This window comes from Citrus clementina, unplaced genomic scaffold (assembly GCF_000493195.1).
Source record: "Citrus clementina cultivar Clemenules unplaced genomic scaffold, Citrus_clementina_v1.0 scaffold_6, whole genome shotgun sequence".
Classification (NCBI taxonomy): domain Eukaryota; kingdom Viridiplantae; phylum Streptophyta; class Magnoliopsida; order Sapindales; family Rutaceae; genus Citrus; species Citrus x clementina.
Genome location: NW_006262139.1, coordinates 4,210,469 through 4,218,363, shown reverse-complemented (window position 1 = coordinate 4,218,363; position 7,895 = coordinate 4,210,469). Strand labels below are relative to the sequence as shown.

At 38.7% G+C, this 7,895-nt stretch overlaps 1 non-coding gene across 1 annotated transcript; it reads right to left on the bottom strand.

The window, feature by feature from the left end:
• Positions 1-7,258: 7,258 nt before the first annotated feature.
• Positions 7,259-7,362, bottom strand: LOC112097475. Its single transcript, XR_002905007.1, has one exon. It is a non-coding gene; the product is annotated as a small nucleolar RNA R71 (small nucleolar RNA).
• Between the last annotated feature and the right edge of the window lie 533 nt (positions 7,363-7,895).

Genomic DNA, 7,895 nt, shown 5'->3' with positions numbered 1-7,895 from the left:
TGGGGACCAATGGCGGGGACCATCAACAACTTATTAGGGTAAAAGCTTGATATTATACTGCATTGAATAATATCCAATGACAAAGTTAAGGATAGGCTATGATTGGCTAATTTTTAAGTAGGTCCACCTAATTATATATGTACATTCTAATGTACACATTAATTGTTTTATTATATTTAGTAATAGTTCAATTTTTATCTTACACTTTTTAATTTGTCCATCGCCACCTCCATTCATTTCTTTTTATTTTAGTCCCTCACTCTTTACATTCTAGCTTAGATGAAAAACGTAAAACAGGCTATTATACGCCTGATGTTTATTATTTTCTTCTCAATATTAAAAATTTTGATTTACTATAAAATCATCTAAAGTTAAAATTTTTACTATTGTATTATGATTTAATTTAATGTTTTAATTCATGGGAACTGTTGTTCTTTCATTCAGAAATTCTCTCAATCAAGTATTTAATTAATTGCAGGCTAAACCAAACCTTTAAAAAGTTTTAAAAAATTTGTAAATATATTATGATTTTTAACAAATAATTTCGATTAGCAATTTGGCTACCATATTGAACCCTAATTCTAAATAACTGTCTTCTTTATGCACAATGTGTTTCTTACGTTAGAAATTTTAGTGAAAGTTTTCATGAATAAGTTTCAAGTATCTTTTTTTACTAGTGATTCCATATTATTGCATAGTTGAGGTTCAATTTTTTTTAAAAAAAATCTCAAAATACTGACTTGACTAACAATTTTAGCCAACTTAGAAGAAAATCTTGGCTTTGCCCTTGTTAATAACTGTTGATAGATAAAAGAAAAGTTGAGATAGAATGCGAACAAACCTGATCAGTTGCGCAAAGAAATTGGTCAAAATGGAAAGGGATCACATTCTCTACAATTTAGTGTTGAAAATATGAGTTAGTAGAGTTTCTTTGACATCCCAAATCAGTTAGAATAGTAACACCAATAAGGAAACTCAATGGCGATGAATAATGGCTTGAAAATAGTAATTTTGTTTTTTAACCCAAAAGTAAAACCTAAAAACATAAAACTTGTGGCAAAAAACAAAAATATTTTATCCTGAAGCCTAGTAGTTGTTAACACTGACCAATTCTCAAAAAAAATTATCAAAGCATAAAAGAAACACTATCCTAAAAATTAATTTCCGCTCCTCTATGAAAGATTTTTTTTTTTTTTTTTATGAGAGGGGGCTCGTCAAGACGAGCTAAAAAGGAACAAAACGGGGTTGCGTAACCCCAAACAAGTCTTGCGACATAATAGAGTAGATACCCACAGGAGGGTTAGAGTAAATGTGCAATCCAAGAGGAGCTGAATGAGCCATATTAGCCATGAAGTCCGCAACTGAATTTGCTTCACGATAAATATGGGAGATAGAAATCTGCCAATTCCTACTTAGTAAATCCCGGATGGCTATTATTAAAGCATGGAACACATTAGGAACGACCACCTGTTTAGAAATCATTTGTGTAACACCAAGACTGTCCACTTCCACCAACAGCCGTTTTATGCCTACATCCTAAGCAAGAGTTAGGCCCTGAAACAATCCCCATAGCTCGGCCATAAGCACTGAACTCTCCCCAATTTTCGTACAAAATCCGGAAATCCAATATCCGACAGAGTCTCGAAGTACCCCTCTCGCTCCTGCTTCCCAACCATTTTTACACGAGCCATCTGTATTTAGTTTGCACCATGGCCATGGCCATGGCTGCGGCATCCATCGAATAAAGATTTCTTTTCTCTGCGGCTGCTGGCTTATAAAGGAGTTGTTAACTTCGTAAATTTCAGAAGCTCTAGCCATAACATCCATGCAGATTGTTGAACTATCCACCAGCTTTCCCGTAAATAAAAAATGATTCCTCCAGAACCATAGCCTCCAAACTGCCACACCAAAGATACAATCCCAAGGGAGGGAAGAAGCAATCTTCCATTTATTCTGCAAGTTTCCAGCAATCCAGTCCCGAAGAATCGAGCTGAAGAAGGAGTTATGGTTAGCCTTTGGGACCAGTTTACGCCAGACCTGTTTAATGCAGCTGCAGTCTCTCAAAGCATGTAGAATGTCTTCGACCGCACCCCCACACCTATCACATTCCAGAGGAACATGAATATGACGCCTAGCAAGCTCGTCGTGAGTCTTTAGCTTCCCATGCATAATCTGCCAAAGGAAGAGGCGGATGGATTGAGGCCCCTTCCAACTCCATGGAATCTTCCAATTTCTGTCATGAGCAGCAAAAGGATGATGGCAAAGGGAATCATAAGCTGATCAAACTGTAAACATACCTCTTGGATCAAAGCCCTAGAAAATTTTATCAGCCCCAAGATGAGGTGCCGGAGGCATGATTGAAGCAATTTGCATGAGAGTGTAATGCGGCAAAAAAAGCTCAAATTTCGACCAGTTCCATCTCCCATTTCCATTCGTAAAATCACCCACAGATGCGTTGATAAGATCTTGAGGAATCGGCTGGATAGCAAGGCTGAACAAGGGAATATATTTCGTAACCCAATAATCTAACCAGAAGCGAGTGCTAGCTCCATCACAAATAGACCAACGAGCACCATACACCGTTGCCACCCACGTGTTTCCGATAGCCTGCCAAATCCGAGACCCCGGCTTCTCTAGAAGAGATCTTGGTAAGTTTCGAGTCTCCAGCCCATACTTGAAACAGAAGACTTTCACCCACAGCTTGTTCGAGTTGGATACAACCTCCCAACTTAATTTCATCAACAGTGCCTGGTTCATCTCGTCTATTTTTTTAAATCCCAGTCCTCCTTGATTTTTCGGCATACAAATTTTGTCCCACCCCACCATACTCATCTTGTGACTCTTGGAATTCCCATCACAAATAAAACGCCTACAAGCTTTGTCTATTTTATGACAGACCGGAGGAGGGAGTAATGTCGTTTGCATGGCATACACAGGCATTGCTTGCAGAACTGATTGGGCCAGGGTGACTCATCCAACAAAGGAAAGATGAGCCGCATTCCACCCAGTAAGCCGCTTCTCCACTTTGTCAAGAATGGATTGATACGTGTCTTTATTTACCCGCGAGTGAATTAAGGGCATTCCAAGATAATCACCCAAGTTATTTGTGATCGAAACTCCCAATGTAGTACCTATGAGATTGGCCTCCCTCGTAGCAACATTCTTAGAAAAGCAAGCTTTAGTTTTCAATTTATTGACTTTAGCTTCCGAACTCCTACAATAATTGTCCAGAACCGCTTCAACAACATAAGCTTGATCAATCGAAGCTTCCGCAAATAAAAGTAAATCGTCTGCAAAAAATAGGTGAGTTAGTGGAGTTCCATATTTGGCCAACTGAATAGGCCGCCAATGTCCATCCATCACCGCTTGGGTTATACCATGACTCAACCGCTCGATGCAAAGGACAAAAAGATAAGGTGATAGAGGGTCTCGCTAACGGATACCTCTCCCCAGGGTGAAAGCCTCTGTAGTCTCACCATTCCACAAAATACTCATACTAGCTGAAGTTACGCATTCCATGATTAATCTAGATAAATGAATTGGGATCCCAGTCTGTTGAAGCATATCAAAAATGAAATCCCAATTTGGCCGGTCATAAGCCTTCTCCAGGTCAACCTTAATTGCCATGAATCTTTTCTTACCTGTTTTTCGGCGCATGGAGTGAACTACTTCCTAAGCCACAACAATATTATCAATTATATCTCTCCCAGGAACAAAGCTTTTCTGATGGGGGCCTATTAGAGTGGGCAGTAGTGATTGCAGGCGATTCGCTATAGTTTTAGTCACCGTCTTGTAGGCCACCGTGCATAAACTTATGGGCCTAAACATCTTCAAGCTAGTGGGGTGTTCCTCTTTAGGAATCAAAACCAGGAGGGTAGTATTGATCTCTTGCGGGACCTTGCCTGAGGTAAAAATCTCTTCAATAAGCCTGCAAAAAGACGGGCCAACAACATGCCATTGGGATTGATAAAATATAGCATGTAGACCATCCGTACCTGGGGCTTTCAGCGGCTTCATACTAAACACGGTGCTTTTAATTTCCCCCCTCAAGAGTGGGGCTGCGGCATTATCTACGTCATGAGACTCTAAGGCTAGAAAAAGATTGGGAACAGGATAGTTATGATAAGTTGTAGATTCACTTTTAAATAAGTCAGAAAAATACCCCATTGCATGCCTCCTTATCTCTTCCTCTTTGTAAAGCCAATTCCCCGAACTATCTCGGATAGCCTCAATTCTATTTTGCCGCCTTCGAGCAATAGTCTTTTGGTGAAAAAAATTGGTGTTTCTATCTCCATGCAGAAGCCAATCCTTTCGAGATTTCTGAAGCCAAATAATTTCCTCCTGGCTCATCACCGTTTCGAGTTCATTTCTCAAGCGGGCCTCCAAACGCATCAAGCTGCAAGAGCTACGAGACTCTAATGTGGCTTGAATTCCATTAATCCGAGCCATAAGCCGGCGTTTTCTCTGAAAGATATTCCCAAACACATTTAGATTCCAAGCTTGAACCTCCTGAGCAAACTGGGAGGTTGCTGCACTATAGTGAATTTTCGAATTCCACACCCGCTTAACAAAATCGGTGAAATGATCGTGCATTAACCCAAGCAGCCAAAAAGCCGAAAGGCTGTTCCTCTGATGGTCAGCCCCATCTTTATCAAACCGAACCAAACAACGGCCTGTGATCCAAGGCAAACTTCGGGAGGTGGAGCACAAAATTCTCTGTATACTGCAGCAGCCATTCACTGTTACATAAAGCTTTATCAAGCTGTTTAAGGAGCAAACCACGTGACCAAGTAAATCTTGGACCTTTGAATTTTAGGTCAAAAATTTGGTGCCCATCAAACCACTTCCGAAAAAGATTACACACTCTTGAATTCCTACTCACGCCCCCCTGGTTTTTCGAAGCATATAAGATAGAGTTGAAGTCCCCGCCAATCAACCAAGGGCCTTGAATTGAAGACACAATATTCCCCATATGACACCATAACTGTCTGTGTAGCATTGGATTCGAACTGGCATAAATTGCTGTTGAGTGTTAGAAAATGCATATTTATAAAGGAGAAAACCGTTATTTTACATTTCAAGTCTTACTAACAACCCTTACTTTTATGTATTTAACCTTCTTGTGATTTAATTACATGTGTTTTATTTTAATTAAGTATTTTATGTATTTTAGGGGCATTATAGTCATTTCACAATAAAGGAGAAATCAGACGGCAAAACGGACATCACTTTTGAACTCAGGATGGTCAAAAACCTTAGGAGGAGCATAAAAGGAAAAATGGCACTATTCACATGTACGGTACTATTCACGTGTACGGTACTGTATACGTTACTGTTCACGATACTGTTCACATAGACGGATGATGATGTGGCATTGACTAATGATGTGGCATTGACTGATGAGGTGTCACGATCCTGTTGGACTAAAATTCTTATGTACTGTTGATGGTGACGTGGCAGCATATCAGTGGACGAAAAATCTCGCGTACGGTGCATGCATCACACATGATTATTTTCAACCAAACCGCGTTACTGTTCATCCGGGTCAAACCGCGTTACTGTTCAAAGTCGGGTCAAATCGTGTTACTGTTCATCCGCGTGGTCAAACCGTAGACTGTTGACTGATGACGTGGCGCAATCCTGAGCGTCCAAACTGTTTTTAATCCGATGGCCATGATTTACTCCATATATCTATAAAAAGGGGGCCTCTCCCCCCTAATTTGATATCTCTGAATCTATTTTTGGGATCCATTTTCTGTAATTCCTTCTCCATCTTGTATTTTCTTTGTATTTTAATAAATTCCCATTTTGCCCCTAGTTCAATTATGAGTGGCTAATTTCCTTTCAAGCTTGGGTTGAAGGTGAAGTCTCAACATGTGTCATGGGCTTAATTTGGTAAATTTATTTTCTCTTCTCCTCTAGTTTTTGTGGATGTTTTGACTTCTCGTCGATAAATAATACTAATCTTGTCTAGTACCGCCTTGGTTTCACCGGCCCTCTAGTACAAGGTTATTATTATTTGGTACGATAAGCCCTTAGCACCATATTGATTAGAGCGTGGTTCATGAGGTGTGGATTCCCCCCTCATGATTTAATTGGCATTAATACGGATTATTTAGCCCATGATGCATGTTGATACGGATCCAGATACCCAAGTATGTCAATTTAATAGATTTTCTCTACAATTTATTCTCTCCATTGCAATTCCAATTTTAGAAATTATTCTCGCCATTTTAATTTAAGTTTTAGCATATTCCAAATCACTTCCACCATAAATCCAACCACTCATTTACAAAATTAATTCTACACATAATTAAAATCCACCTCCTCGTGGGATCGACACTCGTCACCATTGATCTATACTGCAATAGATTCGTGCGCTTGCGAGTACATTAAAATTTGCACAACAAGTTTTTGGCGCCGTTGCCGGGGAGGTAAGTAATTTTAATTCATAGAATTAATTTTTGTGAATAATTTCTTTTATTTGTTTTCTTGTATTTTTTTTATTAAAAAAAAAAGAAAAAAGTAAATCCGCATTTAAAGGTTAGTATTTCTTTTTCTTCTTTAAAATTCTGTAATTTTTTTTTCAATTTTTTTTCTTTGTAATTTTTTATTTTATTAATTTAATTTTTAGTTAATTTATTTCACGTATTTATTTTTGTGTATTTTTATAGAAATGTTGTAATAGCGCAATAAGGTTAGTATCGTAATTTCTCTCTCTTCTTTATTTTTATTTGTTTTGTTCACATCTTTATTTTTATTTTATTTGTTTTGCATGCATGGTCGTAGGTCATTATTACCTAATCTTGAACCTATAGACTTTGAATTAGAAAAAACACTTCGCACACACAGGCACATTAAAAATAAATTTGGAATGGATTTACAAGCACCACAAGAGAGGCCATTTAAGGACTATTTTAGTCCCTTAGCTAATTTGAGCACATCATGCATAAGATACCCAAATGTAGCTGCTAGGAGTTTTGAATTAAAACCTAGTGTGCTAAATTGTCTCCCCACATTTTATGGCTTAGAAAATGAGGACCGATATAATCATCTGAATGATTTTCATGCCATTTGTCAAACTTTTAAATATGAAAATTTTTCAGACGATGATGTTAAACTTAGACTATTCCCATTTTCTTTAAAAGATAGAGCTCGTTCATGGCTTAATACATTGCCTGCTAATAGCATTGCATCATGGGAACAAATGGTAACGAAATTTTTGAATAAATATTTCCCAGTGCATAAAACCAATGCTATTCGCAGGGAAATCTCGGAGTTTACCCAGAGAGATGACGAGCAGTTTTTCGAAACATGGGAGCGATTCAATGGGCTACTCTTGAAGTGTCCACATCATGGGTACGAGAAATGGCACCAATGCCAATACTTTTTGGAGGGATTATTGCCAAATGTGCAAGAATGGCTAATGGCGACAAGTGGAGGAGAGCTATTGTCAAAAAGTGCATCCGAGATTTGGGAATTCTTCCAGCGACAAGCGGATAATTCCCAACAACAGAGTCGATCACTCAGGAATACTAGAAGAATTAAAGGAGTAAATGAGGTTCAAATTGGCGAGTCAACTTCGGGAATCAAAGAAGTCAAGGAGATGGTTGAAGGTCTTGCTCGACAAATAGCATCGTTATCGACTGCTAAATCAACAGAACCACATGACCATGACTCATACTCAGATCAAGCCAATGCCATAGGTGTAATGAGAAAGCCATCAAATTACAACCCATACTCCAACACATATAATCCTGGATGGAGAGACCACCCCAATTTTTCATGGTCTCAAGGATTCCAACAGAATGGACCAGCAGCTCCAGCTCCACCAATGCAACAAATTCCTCAAGTTCCTCAAGCCTCTCAGCCACCATTTAGATCATACAATCAGA